The 21,997-nt window shown below is 34.8% G+C and overlaps 1 long non-coding RNA gene across 2 annotated transcripts in view; it reads right to left on the reverse strand.

Annotated features, from left to right (window-relative positions):
- LOC112674974 (uncharacterized) overlaps window positions 1-21,997 on the reverse strand; it is a 184,459-nt gene that overhangs the window by 70,575 nt on the left and 91,887 nt on the right. The window contains exons 1-2 of one of the 2 annotated variants that reach the window (XR_007401990.1): window positions 1,679-1,745; window positions 497-872 (exon numbers count right to left, since the gene is read on the reverse strand). The exons of the other annotated variant lie outside the window; for it this stretch is intronic. This is a non-coding gene — a long non-coding RNA (uncharacterized LOC112674974). Of the gene's footprint in view, window positions 1-496; window positions 873-1,678; window positions 1,746-21,997 lie in introns of those variants that run through there. 2 annotated transcript variants of the gene reach the window in all.

The following is a 21,997-nucleotide window of genomic DNA, read 5'->3' on the forward strand; positions in this document are numbered from 1 at the left end:
CTAGCAATGATCCAAAGAGTAGCACAAGGACACACACACAACTGCAGCCCTTTCTCTGAAGCCAAGGGAAACTATGAGCTCCTTTTTCTACACACAAACTCCATCTTGGGGAGAAATAAGAAAAGCAAGTAGAATTCTGAAAAAAACTGAACATATACCTGAAGAGGACTGTTTTAACCTAGCTAGTAGCTTATGACAAAGATCAGATCACTTGTAAGAAATGAACAAGCTGTTTCTTTATATATCAGAAGGTAGAAACCTTTGTAACACATACATTGGGTGCTTAAACAAAAAGGAAAATATCTTTATAGAGTGTTATAGATTGCTTTATAGACCGGTGAGTCCAGATTAGCCTCACCCCAGCTATGGTATGAGTCTCAAATCCTGCATTAAAAACAGAGTTCTGACATTGTGGTCTGTTTTGAAGATTTAGGTCAGTGATAGGAAATAGATGAAACCACACTGCAGTAATGACAGTCAAAAAGGAGATACTTACAACATAGCTGAGAAAAAATCAGAAGAGCAAATAGTGGAATATCACAATGCCATAATTCTAGGTCAGTGGCAGGAGGTCACCTCTTCCTTTTGGAAATTGGATCCTGTCTGGGCCAGGAGTCCAAGCTTGTGCAGGTTCAGTGCCAAAAAAAAAAAAAAAAAAGTGCTAGGTCCAGGAGTGAAGAGCAAGTACGCTGTCCTCTATGCCAGTATATCAGGCCCAGGTTCCCTGACAGAGTAGGGTGTCATGTACAGGTCGATGCAAGAGTGATCAGATAATCTTTTTCTCACCAACTGGTCTCTTACAACTTCAGAATTTAAGATGCTAATGTAGCAAAGAAAACCATGTTTGTACATGAAAAGAACAGACACAGAGCCTGAAAAAAAAAAAAAAACCCTCAAATCTTTGTCAGACTTCTGCAGAAAATAAGTAATGAAGAATAATCTTGATTAAACCTTGAAGTAAATGTTCTTACCAGTTTTTATTATCATTAATATGATCAATGATAATATTAATAACTAAAATCTATAATTGGTTAGCACTTCTTAGGCACTGGGCTACAATATTTATATATATTATATCCTTCAATTCTTAAAACAATCTTATGAAGAAGGTATTATCCTCATCTTAGAGATAAAACTGAGATTTAGTGAGGTTAGTGTATAAGCTACACAACTAAATAAGTTGTGAAACAGCAATTTATAATCAAGAATCTTCATTTTAGAGCCCAAGGGCTTTACCAGTGAATAGAAATACCCACCATATTATTTATATAAAACTTTATATAAGACTAACTATACAGAAGACATTTGCATATCTAACCTTGGTATGCCTTCCAACAACCCTGTGAGGAAGGATCGTTATTATTATTATTGTTTAAGAAATGAAGCTAAGGTTAAACATATACTGAGCCCAAGCCAATCTCTAGCAAAAGGGAAATGGAGAATCAAGTTTGTGGAGAGGATTTAAGCTACCTGTTCATAGGAGACACTCTCTCATGTTTTATTAGGGATATTGTTATGCATAATTTTACAAAAATCTAAATAACTTATGTATAAATCCAGTAAAAAAAAAGTCACCTTCCAAACATGACTAATTGAATGACTATGTCACTGAGCCTTTCTCTTCAAATTAGTAAATATGAATATGTTGTATTTACATTACAGATGGGTGGAGGCTTACCTCACTATACATCCATCTTGTTCCCCAGCTGGCATTGCTCAACTCAAGTGGTCTTTGTTTGAAGACTATACATGGAGAGAAAAGCACCCAATATTTTAGTTACCAAGTGACTCTGATCAACTTTAAAAGACAAAGTAAGATGTATCTTTAGATGGGAACCATACACCTTGAATGCTCAGGAGTAGCCCAATGTACACCTGCTGTACACCTGCCCTGGCCTGTTTAATATCTCTCCAAGACAAAAGCACCACAATTGGTAGATCATCTATCGTATGATCACCTCATTCATAAATGAGAGAAGATCCAGTTTCTCCATTTTAGGAACCCCCAGTTTTAGAAAGCTGTCAGTCCCATTTGTTATCCAAAGCTAAGACCTAGGCACCCTTGCTGCAGAGGTCCAGGTTGAGGTAAGGAAGAAGGTAAAGGAGAAGGACAGGGTAGGAGGAGCAGCAATAGAGGATCAAGTTCTTATTACTGAAGTACTGCTGCACAACTCATACTCCAATCCGTCCCTATGTGCTCTCTATATTTTTAAGTTTAGTTTTGAAATTGGTTCTCAAGAGAAAACAGAACTATATAGGTGAATATTCACTTTATTGGAGAAATTTTTAGCATTCACTGCTTTATGTGAGGAATATGTATATTTATAATTTAATACAGGAAGATTGATACTATAACTACTGAGAAATATACAAAAACTATGGTAATATGTTCTCCAAATACTTCATTTTCCTCTGTTTAATAGTTAAGGAATAATAAATAATACATTTAGAATGGATTTTCAACTTTTTGAAATTGTTTTTATTTTCGTCATTTTATTTGTTCCCTATAACATCTGGTAGAAAATAGGAAAGATAAAATCTTGTATTACTGATGTATTTTTAAAATTGCATCTGTGCCTTGGTCTCAATAATACATATCTCAGAAACTAGAAATATTCCCTTTAAATAAAAACGTATCACAAGTTTGAACAAAATGGTGGCAGTCCTGTGTCATGTTTTTTGAATTTCCCAACCTCTTAAAAAACCAACAGCAATGTGAGTTACCTCTAATTGGTTCTGAGTTTCTTTTTGGGGTGAAGAAAATATTCTAAAATTGTGCAGAAGTTGCACAACTCTGTTCATACACCAAAAATCATTACACTGTGCATTTTTAATGGATGAATTAGATCTCAAAAAAAGCTGTTACTTTTAAAAGGCTAACTGGGTTATTACAGTAAGTTAAAGGAGGACACAGTTCTTAGGTACCCCTGCCATCAAAAGATAGATCTATTTGCCTTGCCCTTGAGTTTACGCTGGCCTGTGGCTGCTTTGAGTTAACAGTAGGCAAAAGAGACATTGTGCCATTTCCAGGCCTAGCTTTTAAGAGATCTGGATGCTTTAATCTGATCTCCTGGAGACTGTAGCTGCTATGCAAGAACTTCAAATACCTTGAGGCCACTCTAGTTTGAGGAAGCCTAGTGAGCCATGTGGAGAGAAAAAGACGCTTGGCAACCCTTCCCCCCACCCACATCACTCCAATTCTCAACCATTCCAGTCATCTCACCTGGAGTTACAGCACTGAATCAAAGATAAAACACCCATACTGTGCCACTCCTCAATCCATGACCCAAAAATATCAATAATAAATTGTTGTTCTAAGGCAATATACTTTAAGCATATTTGTTAGGCAGCAATAAACAGAAGAGATTGCAAAACAAGATGATAAATTGTCCCATAAATCCCAGTAAAAGAGCAAGTGTATTTAAAATACAGCAGCAAGATCCTAGGGGAAACAGCAGATATGCTGGAATAAGCAAAAAGGAATACAAAGAGAATCCCGGTGGGCTTTAAAAACCAAGAACGCTGGAAATTGCCAACCAGTTTTTATTCTCAAAGAGGTCTCCACTCAAAGTGGAGGACTCAAATTGGCCAAACATGGGACAGTCATAGCACTGGGAAACTTCACAGGTTCCTATTTGTAGATGTGTACAAGAGGACTGAACAACTCTGAAGGTGTTAGGGCCACCTGAACAATCTGGGATTTCAAAAATAGTCAAAACCCTACAACGAATTGCCAGGGCAGGTCACCACTTGTTTAAGATAAAGAAATATTAGGTGTAAAAGAGAAAAGAGATTTATATTCTAACCAAAGAAGAAAAGCTGCAGATGTGATCTCACAATGATATAGCTATGCAGATAAATATTTTATAAAATTTATTACAGTAAAACCAAAGAGGAAAACTGGTTTTGAAGTTGGAAAAGCAATCCTGACCTTCATTTCTGCTAAATAGGCACTTCCTCCTTAAATACAGGAAACTCCATCTTTATTAATATAAACAATGAAAAAAATGCAGTTAAACCCAATTAAAAATATTGCAAGATAAAAAAAGAAAAAATATTGCAAGATATAAGATGAAATCTAAATTATATGTTTATGAAAACAAAATCACATCAGAAAGAATATGGCTAGAGAACAAGTTGGATACTAATATTACAAAAAAAGTTATAGAAGCTGTCAAATGAAACATTAATCTGAATTTTACCTCATCATAAATATTGAGCCACTTAAGGATGGTTAAGCAACAGATGTAGAAGTATGGAGAGAAATGAAGATTAAACCAGAAGGCATACAAGAAGAAAAAGAGACCACAGAATGAACCTCTGTAAAATAAAGAGGGAAAAAATTATAACGTAAAGAAGGAATGAATTTTTAAAACCTGAAAAAGTAATAACTATACAAGACAGACAAAAAAAAACATGCAACACAGATACATAAGTTCTTAAAAGAAAACACAATCAGTGGAACAGAATCTGACAACTATAATGGAAAGAAACTTTCCTGAAATAGAGAATAAATTCACATATTTAAAGAGCATTTAACAGGAATCAAATATAAGCTTTTCAAAATGTGGGTGCCTGGGTGGCTCAGTCAGTTGAGCATCTGACGCTTGATTTTACCTTAGGTCTTCATCTCAGGGTCATGAGTTCAAGCCCTGCATTGGTCCACAATCCATTGTGGAGTCTACTTATAAAGAAATTTTTCTTTTTTTTAGAACTGAAAAATACAATCATCAAAACTAAAAAAAAGAAACCATGATGGATGGATTCTACAGCAGAATGGAGGGTAAAGAAGAACAACAGGTGAACAGAAATACAAAACAACAGATTGAATAATAAATTGAATACTCTGAACAGAGAGGAAAAGGCTTTAAAAATAATTATTTGTGTTGAAGTCTTTATTCCAAATTAATTGGTGTGGGTGGTGTCAAAAAAGGGCCCTATTTCATTATTCTGCATTTAAGTATCCAGTTTTCCTAACACATTTATTTATCCTTTTCCAATTAAATATTCCTGTATCTTTAGTCAAATATTAGTTGGCCATAAATGCAAGAACTTATTTCAGGACTCTTGATTCTGTTCCACTTGTCTATGGGTCTATTTTAGGCCAGTGTCATACTGATTTGATTACTATACCCTTGTATAGTTTGAGATCAGGAAGCGTGGTACCTCTAGGCTTTGTTTTTCTTTGTTAGGATTGATTTGGCTATTCAGTTTTCGTGGTTCTATACAATATTAGGATTTTTTTTTGCTCCTTCTCTGAAAAATGCCTTTAGAATTTTTATAGGGATTGCACTGAATCTATAAACAACTTTTGGTAGTATGGACAATTTTACAATATTCATTCTTCAAATCCATGAACAGGAGAGACCTTTCCACTTTTTGTGTCTTCAATTTCTTGTGGTTTTCAGTGTACAGGTCTTTTACCTCCATGGTCAAGTTTATACCTAAATATTTCATTGGTTTTGATGCTATTTGTGAATGGGATTGTTTTCTTTCTTTCAGATATTTCATTGCTAGCATGTAAGAATATAATGGATTTCTGTATATTGAGGTTGAATCATGCAACTTTACTAATTTATTGATTAGTTAACAGGTTTTTTGTTGGAATCCTTAGGATTTTTATAGAAGATCACCTGCAAAGAGACAATTTTACTTCCTTCTTTCCAATTCGCATGCCTTAAAATTGGTCTTAGAAATGATTTTTTTGGATAGGACTCCACAGCAAAGCCAATAAAAGTAAAAATTTAATAAGTTGGACTATATCAAATTTAAAAGTTCTGCACAGAAAAAAATTAACTAAGTGGAAAAACCACTAAAGGAATGAGAGGATATATTTACAAATTATGTATCTGATCAAGAGTTAATATTCATAATACATAAGGGAACTGCTACAGCTTAGAACAAGCAAAAAACATTAATAAATGAGAGGAGGAACTAAATATTTTTTCCAAAGATAACAATGGCCAATAAGCATGTGAAAAGATTCTCAACATCACTAATCATTAGTTAAATTCAAATTAAAACCACAACGATAGGAGAAATAACCCCATACCTGTTAGAATGGCTATTGAAAAGAAAAAAAGATAAGTATTGGCAAGGATGTGGAGAAAAGAGAATACTTGTGCATTGTTGGTTGCAATTTAAGTTGATAACAGTCACTATGGAAACAGTATGAAAGTTCCTCAAAAACTTAAAAATAGAATTACCATATGATCTAACAATCCCACTTTGGGGTATAGATCCAAAGGAAATCTTGAGAGGACCTTCAAGAGATATCTGTACTCTTTAGCTCACTGCAGCACTATTCTATATGTATAATATAGCCATGATAAGGAAGTAATCTAAGCATTGGTCTATGGATGAGTGGTTAAAAAGGATGTAGTATAACATAGAACAATGGTAGATTATTTAGCCATAAGAAAGAAGGAAATTTGCAACAACACCGATGGAACTTCAGGGCATGATCCTAAGTGAAATAATTCAGAAAAAAGACAAGCAAATATTGTATGCTATTACTTATATGTTAAATCTAAAAAAGCTGAACTCAGTAGAAAGATGGTTGCCAGAGGCTAGGGTGAGATAGAGGTGAGGGAGATAGGGAGATGTTGGTCAAATAGTACAAACTCTCAGTTAAAGGTTGAGTAAGTTGGCAACTTACTCATAGCAATTGTAGTTAATGGTAAATCTTCAACATTTTCACTACAAAAATGAAATGGTAATTATACGAGGTTATGGAGATGTTAACTGAGCTTACTATGATAATCATTTCACAATATTTAAGTCTATGAAATCAACACTTTGTACTTACACTTAAATTGTTATATGTCAATCATATCTCAATAAAGGTGGGGGGTGGAGGAGGGGCGAATATTCTACATTTCTCAGACCTGCCTTGCTGCTTAGGGACTCTCTGCTTGGTGGGGGGAGGGGGGACCGGGGGCAGATAGATGCCTGGGTATACTAGTCCAATACACTAGCTTTGAGACTTTGGTTCACAGTAAGATATGTAGGGACATACACTAGATACAGGGCACCCATTTTGCTAGTCCAGGGGCAGCAAAGGCTGTATGGTTTCTCATGTCAGGGACAACCACAATTTCATGAATGGGACAAATCTGCAGTGAGGATCTGGAAGTGGTTCTAGAAGCTTACCCTGGAGATCCTATTTCTAAGTCCTCCCAATAATTCTGTGAGACAAAGAAGAAAAAAGAAAATTATCTTTCAGAAACTCAAATAGATTCTATTGTCCGCAACTACCAACTCTGATCAATAAAGAAATTTAAAAAGTTATATTCAGGATGCTGTGGGACTATAACAAAATATTTAACATTCAAGAAGTCTAGTCCCAGAGGTGCCTGGGTAGCTCAATTTGTTAAGCTTCGAGTTTGCATTTGGCTCTGTTCATGATCCCAGGGTCCTGGGATGGAATCATGCATCAGGCTCTCTGCTTAGTGGGGAGCCTGTTTCTCCCTCTCCCTCTGCCCTGCCCCACCTCCAGCTCTCTCTCACTCCTCTCTCAGGTTAATAAATAAAATCTTTTAAAGAAGAAGAAGAAGAAAAAGATGTCTAGTCCTAAAATCAGAGGAGAAGGATTAAAGCTACAAAAGTACTCTAATAATGGCTGACCAACCAATGAATCCCTGACATCTACCTCTGAAACTAATAATAGACTATTAATTGTATTTAAGTTTTTAAAAGGGGAAAAAAGAAAATATTACCATTTTTTAAAAAACTAATGGCTGAAAATTTTCTTAAGCTGGCAAAAAAACATAAACCTATATATTTAAGAAGCTAAGTGGTCTAAAAATTGAACAGACTCAAAGAAATCCAACCAAAATGCATCATAGTGAAACTTCTGCAAAAAGGAGAGAGAGATCTGGAAAGCTGCATGAAAGAAAGGACACCTACTTGTAAGAGAAAGACATATACATGACGATATATCTTATGAGAAAATATGTAGTCCAGAAGCAAGTGGCACAACATTTTTTTTTCAAATGCTGAAAGAAATGAATCATCAGCCCAGAATCCTACATTGAATGTAAATAGCTCTCAGCAATTAAGGGGAAATCAAAATATTTTCAGATGAAGGAAAACTAAAAGAACATATTATCAGCATACGAACCCTAAAAGAATTGATAGAGGAAATTGAACTTATAATTTAAAAACTTCCCCAAAGAAGCTACTATGGTCCATATGATTTTTTTCAGAATTAAAGACAAGAGAAAAGAATTAGCACCAGTTCTACATAATCTCTTCCAGAAAACTTAATCTTATTAAGTTAGCATTACTCTAAAACCAAAACCGGAGAAAGACAGTACTTAGAAAACTATAGACCAATGTAGCTCAAGAATATACATACAAAAACTTTATATATAGGATTCAGCAAAATATCAAAATTATTATATACCATGACCAAGTAGGGTTTATTCCAGGTATACAAGTCTGATTCAATATTTGGGGTAGAAGTGTAGGAGTCAACCTTTTAATCCAAATTATCTTATCACCATTTTGGGGGCATAAACCTACTGAGCTGAAGGGGACACAACTACTGTTCTACCACATTTTTCCTTTTTTTTTTTTTCCATTCAAATTCTACTGTATCATACTCTAGTGGAACAAGCCAGAGACTCTGGCCCATCTTTTAATTCCAGCCCACTAATTATAGAAACCATTTTGTTTTTTATAATCTATTTCACTATTTAAGAAAATGCACTTTATCACAATATCATAAGCTTCTAGAAAATAAAAACTATTTCTAATAAGAATCTTTTAGGGCCTAGCAGAGTGCTTCATATCTAGCCACCACTGGATTAATTCATCCATTTATAGAGTAAGTATTTTTTTAAAGATTTTATTTATTTATTCATGAGAGACATAGAGAGAGAGGCAGAGAGGGAGAAGCAGGCTCCATGCAGGGATTTCAATATGGGACTCAACTCTAGGATTGCAGGATCACACCCTGAGCTGCAGGCAAACACTCAACCACTGAGCCACCCAGACATCCCCATCGAGTAAGCATTAATTAAACACTTATTATATACCAAATCCTAAGCTATTACATCTCAATACAACAGTGATGTTCTTTCAGAACATCTATTCAGTAAGAATGAGGATTACTTTTCAGCACCTTCAGTGAAGTAGCTTAAGTGGGAAGGTGGAATAAAGTTTATGTCCTAGAGGAGGAAATGGCAACAGTGCAGTTAGGGTGAGGGTCTGGAATGGTTTTATAGCAGATACCATTTACTCATTAAATGAATAATTGGTTAAGAAAGATAAGAATAAAAAGAGGGAGAGACTGGCATTAAAAGTTTGTTACTACATGTTTCTATGTTTTGGTTACATAAAAAAATAAACACAGAAACAGACAAACTCCTACATACCATACTATCTACTTCTATACTAACTGTAAGAAGAATAAGGTCTGACTCTAACCCGAGAATTTATAGTCTTTTATTTTCAACAGAGATCCACCACAAGTCCATTACATACCTTAGTGAAAATCTAAACTCAACAATTTCATTACTTTCTTTACTCAGTTAAGCATTGTTATGAAATGCATAGATTCTCCACAAATAAACAAAAAAATTCACCAAAATACAGGAAGAAAAGAAAAATATGTCAATGCAGAAAAGGCATTTTTCAAATTTCAACTTCTGGGACACTTGGGTGGCTCAGCGGTTGAGTGGCTGCCTTCGGCTCAGAGCGTGATCCTGGTCCAGGGATTGAGTTCTGCAAGAGGCTCCCTGCGAAGAGTCTGCTTCTCCCCTGTCTATCTCTCTGCCTCTGTCTGTGTGTCTCTCATAAATAAATAAATAAAATCTTTTAAAAATTTTCAACTTCTGTTCATGACAAAAGTGCTCTGAAGAGTACAGAGAGGAACTCCTTCATTTTGAAAAAGAATATATACAAAATTCTATTGCTGACAGTACACTCAATAGTGATAGACTGAATATTTTCTCCCTTGTTCCCACTGCAAACAGTGCCAGGATGTATGCTCTCACCAATCTTAACATTGTACTGGAAATTCTAGTCAGTCCAAGAAAGTCAAGAAAATAAAATAACATATCAGAAAGTGGGGCGGGGGACTATCCCTCCTGGCAATGGCATGATTATCTATGTAGAAAATCCCAAAAGATCAACAACAAAAACTTCTAGAACTAATGAGTGACTTCAGTAAAGTCAAATGATACAGATCAAAGTACAAAAATCAATTGTAGTTCTAGAAATAATAAACACATGGGCACTGAAATAAAAATAATACAGCATTTATAATCACCCTCTTCGAAAAAAATCACCCTCTTTCCAAAAACCACCCAGGGATGCCTGGGTGTTTCAGTCGGTTAAACATCCAACTTCATTTTGGCTCAGGTCATGATCTTGAGGCTGTGAGATTGATCCTGGTCTAGGGCTCCATCTGGGCATGGAGACTGCTTAAGATGGTCTTTCTTCCTCTCCCTCTGCACCCCACCACCCACTCATTCTCTCTCTTGTCTCCTATGTGCTCTCTAAAGAAGATTTAGATACAATACATTTAATTATAACCAAAGATATATGGGGCTATGCTGAAAACTGCAAAACAAGAAGAGCTAAATAAAATGGAGAAGCATATGTGTTTATGGATTGGAAGATTCAACCTAGCATAGATGGGAATTCTTCTTCAAATTTATATATGCTTTAATGCAATTTGCATGAAAATCTCTAATATTTTTTGCAAATATAGCCAAGATTAGTTTTGAATTTTATATGGGAAGACAAAGAACTAACACAATTTTGAGAAAAAATAAAGTGGTAGGAGTAGGTCTACCTGTTTTCAAGACTTAGTATATGGTTACAGGAACCAAGATGATGTGGTATTAGCCAAAGGATAAACACTTAGACCGATAGAACAAAAGAATACAGAAATAGATGCATACAAATATCAACAACTGATTTTGAGAAAAGTGCTAAAGAGATTCAGGAGAAGAAAGCCTTTTCCACAAATGGTTCTGGAACAATTAAACATCTATAGAAAAACAAAGAATCCTTTACCTAAGTCTCACACCTTAAACAAACAAAAACTCAAAAGGGATAATAGACTTAAATCTAAATTATAAAACTATAAAAATGTTTAGAAAGAGGAGAAAATTGAGGGGATCTAGGGTTAGACAAGGGGTTCTTTGATGAGGCGGTAAAAGTACAATCCATAAAAGAAAAAGCTAATAAATTAGGCTTCAAAGTTAACAGAATATTTTGCAGAATAAAGGAGGATGAAAAGAAAAGCTACAGAATGGAATAAAATATTTGTAAAATAAGAGGACCAGTATCTGCAATATACAAAGAACACTTAAAACTGAAGAGTAAAAAATCAATAATTATAAAATAGGCAAAAAAACCTGAACTGATCGTTATAGAAAGAGATGGCAAGTACTATGATCTGAAACTTTGTGTCTCCCGCCACCCACCCACCTCCAGCCCAAAAACTGGAGTCCTAATGCCCAATGTGATAGTATTTTAAAGTGAATACTTTGGGTGTGCTTAGATCATGAAGGTAGAGACCACAGGAACAGAACTAGTGTTATTATCAAAGAGACCCCACAGAGCACTCACTTCTACCATCTGAGTACACAGTGATAAGGTGCTAACTATGAACCAGGAAGAGGACTGTTATCAGGATGTGACATTGCTAGCACCTTGACCTAGGTCTTCCAGCTTCTGGAATTATGAGAAGTAATTTTTTTTTGTTTATAAGCTACCTAGTCTGTGGCATTTCTTACAGCAGCCCGAATAAACTAACACACCAAGTACACACATGAAAAGATATGCAACATTAATTAGCCATTCGGGAAATCAAGTTAATACCACAATGAGAGGTTACAAAATGGCTTCAACAAAAAATAGTGATAAGACCAAATGCTAATGAGACTGCTGATAAACTGGATTACTCCTCTATTGCTGGTGGGAATATACAATGGTACAACTATCCTGGAAAACATTTTGTTTCTTTAAAAACTAAATATGCAAAAAATAAAAATAAAAAATAAATAAATAGATAAAAACTAAATATGCAACTACAGTTTGACCCAGAAATTGCACTCGTGATAATTTATCCTAGAGAAATGAAGATTTAGGTTCACATAAAAACCTGTACATAAATGTTTATAGAAGCTTTATTTATAATAGCCAAAACTAGAAACAACATAGATGTCCTCCAATGAGTAAATGGTTAACCAAACTACAGATACATCCATATCATGGATTGCTACTTACCAATAAAAAGGAATGAATAATTGATACATTCAAGAACTAGGGTGAATCTCCAGAGAATTAAGCTGAGTGGAAAAGTGTCAATCCCAAAAGTTGACATACTGTAGGATTTCACTTAGATAACATTTTTAAATGGCAAAATTATAGAAATAGAGAATAGATAAATGACTGTCAGAGGGTAAGGAGAAGTTAGGGGCAGGAAGGAAGTGAGTGTGCCTATAGAATGGCAACTCAAAGAATTTTGGAAACGATGTGAACATTCTGTATTAATGTCAGTACCCTCGTTGTCATTTTGTCCCATAGTTTTACTAGATGCTCCAATTGGTAGAAACTAAATAAAGGATACATGAGATCTCTCTGTATACTTTCTTACAAATTTATTTGAATCAACAATTATCTTAAAATAAAAAATGTAGTGGCATCACAATTCTGGACTTCAACCTATATTACAAAGCTGTAATCAATACAGTACGGTACTGGCACAAAAACAGACCCACACATCTATGGAACAGAATTGAGAACCCAGAAATGGACCTTCAACTCTGTGCTCAACTAATCTTCGACAAAGCAGGAAAGAATATCCCACAGGAAAAAAACAGTCTCTTCAACAAATAAGTGTTTGGAAAATTGGATAGCCACAGCAGAAGAATGAAACTGGACCATTTCCTCACATACACAAAAGTAGACTCAAAATGGATTAAAGACCTAACCGTGAGACAGGATTCCTAGAGGAGAACACAAACAGCAACCTTTTTGATCTCAGCTGCAGCAACCTCTAGCTAGACACATCTCCAAAAGCAAAGGAAACAAAGGCAAAAATGAACTACTAGGACATTATCAAGATAAAAAGCTTTTGCATAGCAAAGGAAACAACTGAGGAAACCAAAAGACAAGCAACAGAACGGGAGAAGATAGTTGCAAATATCTTATCAGATAAAGGGCTAGTATCCAAAAATCAATGAAGAGCTTAATCATCAAACCCAACATCCAAAAAGCAAAAGAACCAATCAAGAAATGGGCAGAAGACATGAATGAATAGGCATTTCTCCAAGAAGACATACAAATGGCCAACAGACACATGAAAAAATTCTCAACTTCACTCGGCATCAGAGAAATACAAATCAAAACCACAATGAGATTCTACCTCATACCCATCAGAATCGCTAAAGTTAACAAGTCAGGAGACAACAAATACTGGTGAGGATGTGGGAAAGGGGGAACCTTTGTACACTTGGTGAGAATGCAAGCTGGTACATCCACTCTGGAGGTTCCTCAAAAGTTTAATATAGAGCTAACCTACAACTCAACAATTGCACTACTAAGTATTTAACCCAAAGATACAAATATAGTGATCCAAAAGGGCACCTCCCCCCCAATGTTTATAGCAGCTATGTCCACAACAGCCAAAATATAGAAAGAGCCCAGATACCCATTGACAGATGAATAGATAAAGAAAATGTGGTGTGTGTGTGTGTGTGTGTGTATGTGTGTGTAAAACGGAATTATTACTCAGCCATCAGAAAGGATGAAATCTTGTCATTTGCAATGACATGGATAGAACTGAAGGGTATTATGCTAAGCAAAATAAGTCAGTCAAAGAAAGACAATTATCATATGGTCTCACTTATATGTGGAATTTAAGAAATAAAGCATAAGGGAAGAAAGAACAAAATAAAACAAGATGAGATCACAGAGGGAGACAAACCATAAGAGATGCTTAATCATAGGAAACAAACTGAAGGTTGCTAGAGGGGAGGGAAATGAAGGAAAGCGGTTGCTGGGTGCTAGGCGTTAAGGAAGGCACTTGATGTAATGAGTACTGAGTGTTACACAAGATTGATCAATCACTGAACTCTACCTCTGAAACTAATAATACATTATATGTTAAGTAACCAACTTTAAATTTAAAAAGGAAAAAAAGATTAAAAAGCAATTACTTTTTGAAAAATTCTATGCATGTTACTTTTGTGAAAGGGTAGACAGATTTGCCCGTATTTTCAAAATTACTACTAATAAAGAAAAAAGTAGGGGGAGGAAAAAGGATAGAACTAGACATCATTAAATGTTCCTTCCTTTATAAATTCAAGTTTCAAACCATGAAGCTATCCTAATTTTTTAAAGGAAGTTTAGAAAAATAATGGTCATCAAAAGTGAAAAAAAAATCACTTGAAAAAAATATAGCTATGACATTTATGTCATAACCAGAAATAGATGAATAACTGAAAATGGCTTTAAAACACAGAATTTTGGTTGAAAATCCTGAAGACCAAGTACACAGATGCACACACAAAGAAAGGTAAACAGAAAAAAAAAAAAAGAAAGGTAAACAGAATTTGTTTTGTTATTAGCAGTATTATAGGCATTTTAATAAGTGAAACCACTATAAAAGATTAAAGTAGATATATAATTGCATTAATATAGTTTGGCACCACAATTTTCATAACAAGAGTTAACAAAAGTAAAATGATTAAATAAAAACAGTGTAATATTTCATTTAAATTAGAAATATTAAATAAATAAATAAATAAGAAATATAAATCTGATCTCATGATTTATTTTTCCTATTTCAATTAAATATGCATTTCCTAGTTCTGTCCATTGAAAGGACCTGGGAGCAATGTTATCTCACTGTAGGACTCAGACTACCATCTCTAAAAATAATTTCATGCATGAGGGAAGTATGTTCAATAGGACAATTGAATGATCCCAGGTCTGGGTCAACAAAATGTACAAGAGGTTATCATGCCGTACTTAAAATCCAGGATACTTGGGAAGACTTCTGAAGACATATCAAAAGGATTCAGGAGTACTTTGAATAGCTCCCATAGTCCAAAGCTAGAGCAACCTGAGTATCATAAAGAATACTGATTGCAACTTAAGGAAACATCATGAATATGTAAAATCCCATGAGGTCAAAATCATGGTTGAAAAAATTGTACTGATCACCTTTAGACATTACTAGCATACATTCCATCATTGTAAAAATTTACAAAAGGAAAGTTGGTGCATTTATCTTTACTTTCCTTTATGAACTGAACTATATCTTGAGGTAACTGAAAAACCAATGAAGGACAATTGTCTTTATATAGGAATCACAGCTAAGAAATGCATAACACACAATAGAATTAGAAAAATCACCATTTACAGCTCCTAATGAAATAATGGGTCAAGGCAATGGTCATTCATGGACTACTAAAATATTAAGCTAAAAGTTGATGAGGAGATTTTTTAAATGGACAGATGAAGTTGATACTACCCAAACCGTACTGAGAAATCTTAACATCACTAATATTGAACAATCTGACATCATGTTACTATTGATACTATGTAACAGAAGATACATACTAGGATCTATGAAATATTCTATCACAAAAATTGAACCTGAATTTAATCAATTCTCTAGATGTAATTCTACAGGAAATAGGAATAGAGGAACATGTTAAATAATATAGCAATACAGTCAGCCAAATTCAAAATGTGGGAAGTGCTCAGGGACAAATGATCTCGTTTATTTAAAAATTAAATGGTTTAAGAGGGAATGTTCTTTGACATTAAGAGTTGAGAATCACATTAACTAAATGCTCTATATAGACTTTGGAGGGAAGGATCCTAATGCAACCAAATAAATTCAAAGATATTTTGGAAACAATTGGGGAAAACTAAATACAAAATGGGTATTAGATAATAAAGGAGTTCTAATCAGTTTGTTTATTGTGGTTTTGTTTAAGTCCTTACCTATTAATGGCATCTACAAATTTATGGATAAAAATATGAATGATATTTGCTTTAAGATATTCTATCAAAAAAAAATAGATAAAACAAAAATGGCACTATGTTGATGATTGAAGCTACGTTTAGGGTGTACAATGGTTCATTGTATGAGCTTCTGTACTTTTTTGTGTTTTTCAAGTTTCCTAGGATATAAAAACATTTTTTAAAATCATGTAGTTTTCTTTATTTATTCACTCATTTGACAAACTGAGTATATGCTCTTTGCAGACTAAAATAAACAAAATACAATCCTTTCTTTCAAGAAGCTCACAATCTAGTAGTAGGAAAAACAGAACAAAAGAAGTATGATGAAATATGGGATCTGCTCAAATAAGTACACTAGTTTCAGTGGAGGCACACTGGAAGGGAAACAATATGCCCCTGGAGGCATGAGTAGAGATTTCACAGAACAGATGATACTGCATCTGTCTTTAAGAATTTATAGGTGTTCAGCCTCAGCAAGCAGACAAAAAGAAGTAAAAGGCATGCAAATCAGCAAGGAAGAAGTCAAACTTTCACTACTCACAGACAGCATGATACTATGTAGAAAACCCAAAAGACTCCACCAAAATATTGTTAAAATACACAAACGCAGTTAAGTCACAGAATACAAAATTCAACACACAGAAATGTGTTGCATTTCTGTACACTGATAATGAATCAGTAGAAAAAGAAATCAAAGAATCAATCCCGTTTACAATTACACCAAAACCCCAAGATATAAACCTAACCTTTTCAGTTTATAAGAATAAACCTAACCAAAGCCATAAAAGATCTGTCCTCCTAAAACTATAAAGCACTTATGAAAGAAATTGAAGATGACACATAGAAATGGAAAAACATTCCATGTTTCACAGATTAGAAGAACAATCATTGTTAAAACATCTGTACTACCCAAAGCAATCTATACATATTATCCCTAAATACTGCCAGTGTTTTTCAAGAGCTAGAACAAACAATCCTCAAATTTGTATAGAATGACAAAAGACCCTGATCAACCAAAGCAATCTTGAAAAAGAAAAGCAAAACCAGAGATATCACAATTCTGGACCTCAAGTTTATATATAAAGCTGTAGTGATCAAGACAGTATGGTACTGGCACCAAACAAGCACATAGATCAATGGAACAGAATAGAAAACCCAGAAATGAACCCACAACTATATGGTCAATTAGTCTTTGACAAAGTAGGAAAAAATATCCAATGGGAAAAAAGACACTCTCTTCAACAAATGGTTTTTGAGGAAACTGGACAGCAGCATGTAACAGAATGAAACTGGACCACTTTCTTATACCATACACAAAAAAAATAATTCAAAGTGGATTGAAAACCAAAATGTGAGACCGGAAACCATCAAAATTCTAGAGGAGAAGACAGATAGTAACCGTTCTGACATTGGCCATATCAACTTCTTACTAGACAAGTCTCCTGAAGCAAGGAAGCAAAAGCAAAAATGAACTATAGAGACTTTAAGATAAAAACCTTCTGCACAGTAAAGGAAACAACAAAACTATAAGACAACCTTCAGAATGGGAGAAGACATTCACAAATGACATACATAATAAAGGCTTAATACCCAAAATATATAAAGAACTTATAAAATTCAACACCCAAATAATCAAAAAACAAATATTCCAGTCAAAAAATGGGCAGAAGATATGAATAGACACCTTTCCAAAGGACACATCCAGATGGCTAACAGACCCATGAAAAGGTGCTCAATATCACTCACTGTCAGGGAAATACACATAACTACAATGAGATATTGCCTCATACCAATCAGAATGGCTAAAATTAACAAAAGGAAACAACAGATGTTGGTAAGGATGTGCAAAAAGGGAAACCCTCCTACACTGTTGGGGGGAATGAGAACTGGTGCAGCTACTCTGGAAAACAGTATGCAGGTTCCTCAAGAAGTTAAAAATACAACTACCCCATGATCCAGTAATTTTATTACTACAAGTTTACTCAATGGATAAAAAATACTGACTCAAAGAGGTACATGCATGCACCTGATGTTTATAGAGGCATTATCCATAATAGCCAAACTACAGATAGAGCCAAAATGTCCACTGACTGATGAATGGAAAAGGAGATGCAGTTTGTATGTATGTGTATATATATATGTATAATTACATATATTTTATATATATGTATGTATATATACATACACATATATACAATGGAGTATTACTCAGCCTTAAAAAAGAATGAAATCTTGCTATTTCCAACATTATGGATGGAGTTATAAGGCTAAGAAAAATAAGTCAGAGAAAGACAAATACCATATGTTTTCACTCATATGTGGAATTTAAGAAACAAAACAAATGAACATAGGGGCAGAAAGAAGAGAAGCAAACCATAAAACAAACTCTCAACTAATTTATTTGTTCTTTATAGAACAAACTGAAGGTTGCTGGACCAGAGGTGGATGGGGGTGGATAAAATGGGTGATGGAGATGAAAGAGGGCACTTGTTGGGATGAGAACTGGGTGTTGTATTAAGTGATGAAACACTAAATAATACCTGAAACTAATATTACACTGCATATTAAATGAAATTTTAAAAGAATAAATCATGCCATATTTTATTTGTAAAGAAAAGTGAGACCAGCTGGGAATTACTAAGATTGTAACTATGAAATGATAGATTTTTAATCACTTAAACAGAACTATTTTTGACAATAATATATCAAAATATGGCTTAATAAAGTAAAAGTATAAAGTTTGTAAAAGTAGATAATTCAAAATGAAAGGAATATCTGAAAGTCATCTAAACAAATATATTTGAAGTAAAGAATAAAAGAAGATTAAATGATCAGATAATTTTAAAATATATACTTAAAGTTGATTAATAGAGCCTGGAGAATTGAAAAAAAAAAGTTTTATTCATTCTAAGTTATCCACTTATAAATTGATTTAATCTATTCATCCTTTTATGTAATTTTATGATGTATATCTATAGAAAATCACATGTATGATGAAATCTGTCTAATTCTAGTAATAACTCCAAAATATTTGTTAATTTTTAATTTAAAAAGACAATCAAGAGAAATACTTTCTAAAAAAATTAATGATATTTAATTATCATTTATCAAGAATTTAATATATTTTAATTTCCTCTCATTTGTTGTGTTTATGTTTGCTTCATAAACATGAATATCTGCTTATAATTTTTTATCAGTCCTTTACTCAACATTGTATTTGACATTTTTATACATTACACTATATAAAATTAATAAAATGAACAATTTCAGAAATGAAAAAAAAAAGAATTTCTAGGAGTTGACTCAGTGGACATGGAAGAAAAAGCATTCAGAGTGACAGTAATAACTGATACAGCACTTCCTGTGTTTCCAGAACTGTTCTAGGCACCTCACATATTTAAATCATTGTCTCTCAAAACAAATCTGTGAGATGTGTATTCTTAGTTCACATCCCCATTTTACATAAAGCAATTGAGGCACAAAAAGGTTAAGTAATCTGACCAAAATCACATACTTATAAGTAACAAAGTCAGGCATCAAACCCAAAGACTTCACTCTTAAACACCATCCAGACTTCCTCTTAAGTAGACGGAGTCATGTGTACAAAGGCAGAGGTCTAACACAATCACTACACTAGGAAACTGTAAATGTTGCCATAATATATGGTGTAAGGTGGAAATCCAAAGGGTATGTCAGGAAATAAAAAATGGATGAGTAGTCAAAAGGCAGATCAGGAAGGCTTCACACATCAAGTAAAGGAGTTTCTATCATTTCAAGTAAGCAAGTACAATCCACCAAAGGGCTTTAAACAATGGAATGGCATGTATTGATTTATATACAGCACAAAAATAAGTTAGGCAGTGGTGAGCAGAATGGACAGAGGGGGAAATCAATAAAGTAGGCAGAGAATTCAGTTAAGAATCAAATATACTGGTCCACGAGACCAATTGCTAGGGCTGAAGTTTCAGCACTATTGATAGATACAGATAAAAGAGGACAGACTCAAAGGAGATAGGAGAAAAAGAAGCCACAGAATTTGGAGGAGGATTCTATATGGGAAGAAATGGGATGGGAGAAGGGGAGATAAGGAAATCTCTTGGGTTGCTACCTTGGGGGAGATGGGGGAGGGATGCCCTTATTTTTTTTAATAATAAATTTATTTTTTATTGGTGTTCAATTTGCCAACATACAGAATAACACCCAGTGCTCATTCCGTCAAGTGCCCCCCTCAGTGCCCACCACCCAGTCACCCCCACCCCCCGCCCTCCTCCCAGGATGCCCTTAATCATGACTGGGAACACCCGAAGAGGCATGATTTTATAATTTAAAAAATGAGTTCACATTTTTTTTTTTTTTAATTTATGATAGTCACACAGAGAGAGAGAGAGAGAGAGGTAGAGACACAGGCAGAGGGAGAAGCAGGCTCCATGCACCGGGAGCCCGATGTGGGATTCGATCCTGGGTCTCCAGGACCGCGCCCTGGGCCCAAGGCAAGCGCCAAACCGCTGCACCACCCAGGGATCCCTGAGTTCACATTTAACCAGGTTAGCCTATGGACATTCTAACAGCCTTATAGTGACCCTGAATCTCAGAAGATGGACGTATATTTGGGAGATTTCAATATATCAGCACCATTTAAAGCCACTGAAACAAATGAGACTCACTCAAGAACCCTATGGAAAAACAAAGAAAAGCAAAAGAAAACAAAAGGTCAGTGTTTTCCAAACTTCAGTTTTTAGAGAACCACCTCCAGAATTTTTCCCATGTTCAGGTATCACCTGTACTACTGTGTAATACTTTTCTTTGAATTGCCATATTTTTTTAAAGATGTATTTATTTATTCATAAGACACACAGAGAGAGAGACAGAGACAGAAAGAGACAGAGACACAGGCAGAGGGAGAAGCAGGTTCCCCACAGAGAGCCTGATGCGGGACTCCATCCCGGATCCGGGGATCACACCCTGAGCCAAAGGCAGAGGCTCAACCACTGAACCACCCATGTGTCCCAATTGGCATATTTAAATATTATAGCTCTACTACAAGAAACCTAGTATTATATGGCATAATAAATGGAAAATTACCATAAAGATACATTTTAATGAAGATGTGTTAAGTTCAGTAATTGTAACAAATGGACCACTCTGGTGAGGGATATTGACAGTGGGGGAGGCTGTGCATATCAGGGAGCAGGGAGCAGGAGATAGTCTCTCAATTTGGCTATGCATCTAAAACTTCTCTAAAAAAATAGTTTTTAAAATAAATACTTTCAATGTTCATATTTAATCCTGTACTATGATACTTCAACATGTGCTTCATCTCCTGAGAGCCATTCTTTATTTGTAAATATATTTTTTTCCAAATTTGTAAAGACAAACTTGCCACAATCTAAAATAATACCAATTAAAAGTAACTTAAAAGGAGAGAGAAACGAACCTTCGCAGTGTGATAGGTTATTACTTAGTGTCCTTTGAATTATTTAATGTCATCTCATGCCCTCCCTTGGGCCCATAATTTGGGGAAAATTTTCTTTATAGGAAAGACAAAGGAAGTGATCCAGACACCTGTTCCCAGGTGAACTGCTATAAAGGAGAAGAACAGAATTAGTGGACACAGAATTAACAATGTCAGATTACACAGGAAAGGATCAAATAGTTTAGAAAGGGTTAGTTTCGGGTTTTGGGGTTTTTTTTTGGGGGGGGGAGGTTTTGGGTTTTTTTTTTTAAGATTTATTTATTTATTCATGAGAGAGAGAGAGGCAGAGACACAGGGAGAGGGAGAAGCAGGCTTCATGCAGGGAGCCCGACATGGGACTCGATCCCGGGACTCCAGGATCACGCCCCAGGCTGAAGGCGGCGCTAAACCGCTGAGCCACACAGGGATCCCCAGTATCCGGTTTTATACATTCACATTTAGGATGGTCCTAAAGCATAGAGCTTATCCAAGGAAGAAAAGTCGCTTGTTCCTGACTTATAGCTAAAGGAACTGAGTGAAGGTTAA

Source organism: Canis lupus, chromosome 14, assembly GCF_003254725.2.
Source record: "Canis lupus dingo isolate Sandy chromosome 14, ASM325472v2, whole genome shotgun sequence".
In the NCBI taxonomy this organism is placed as follows: Eukaryota; Metazoa; Chordata; class Mammalia; order Carnivora; family Canidae; genus Canis; species Canis lupus.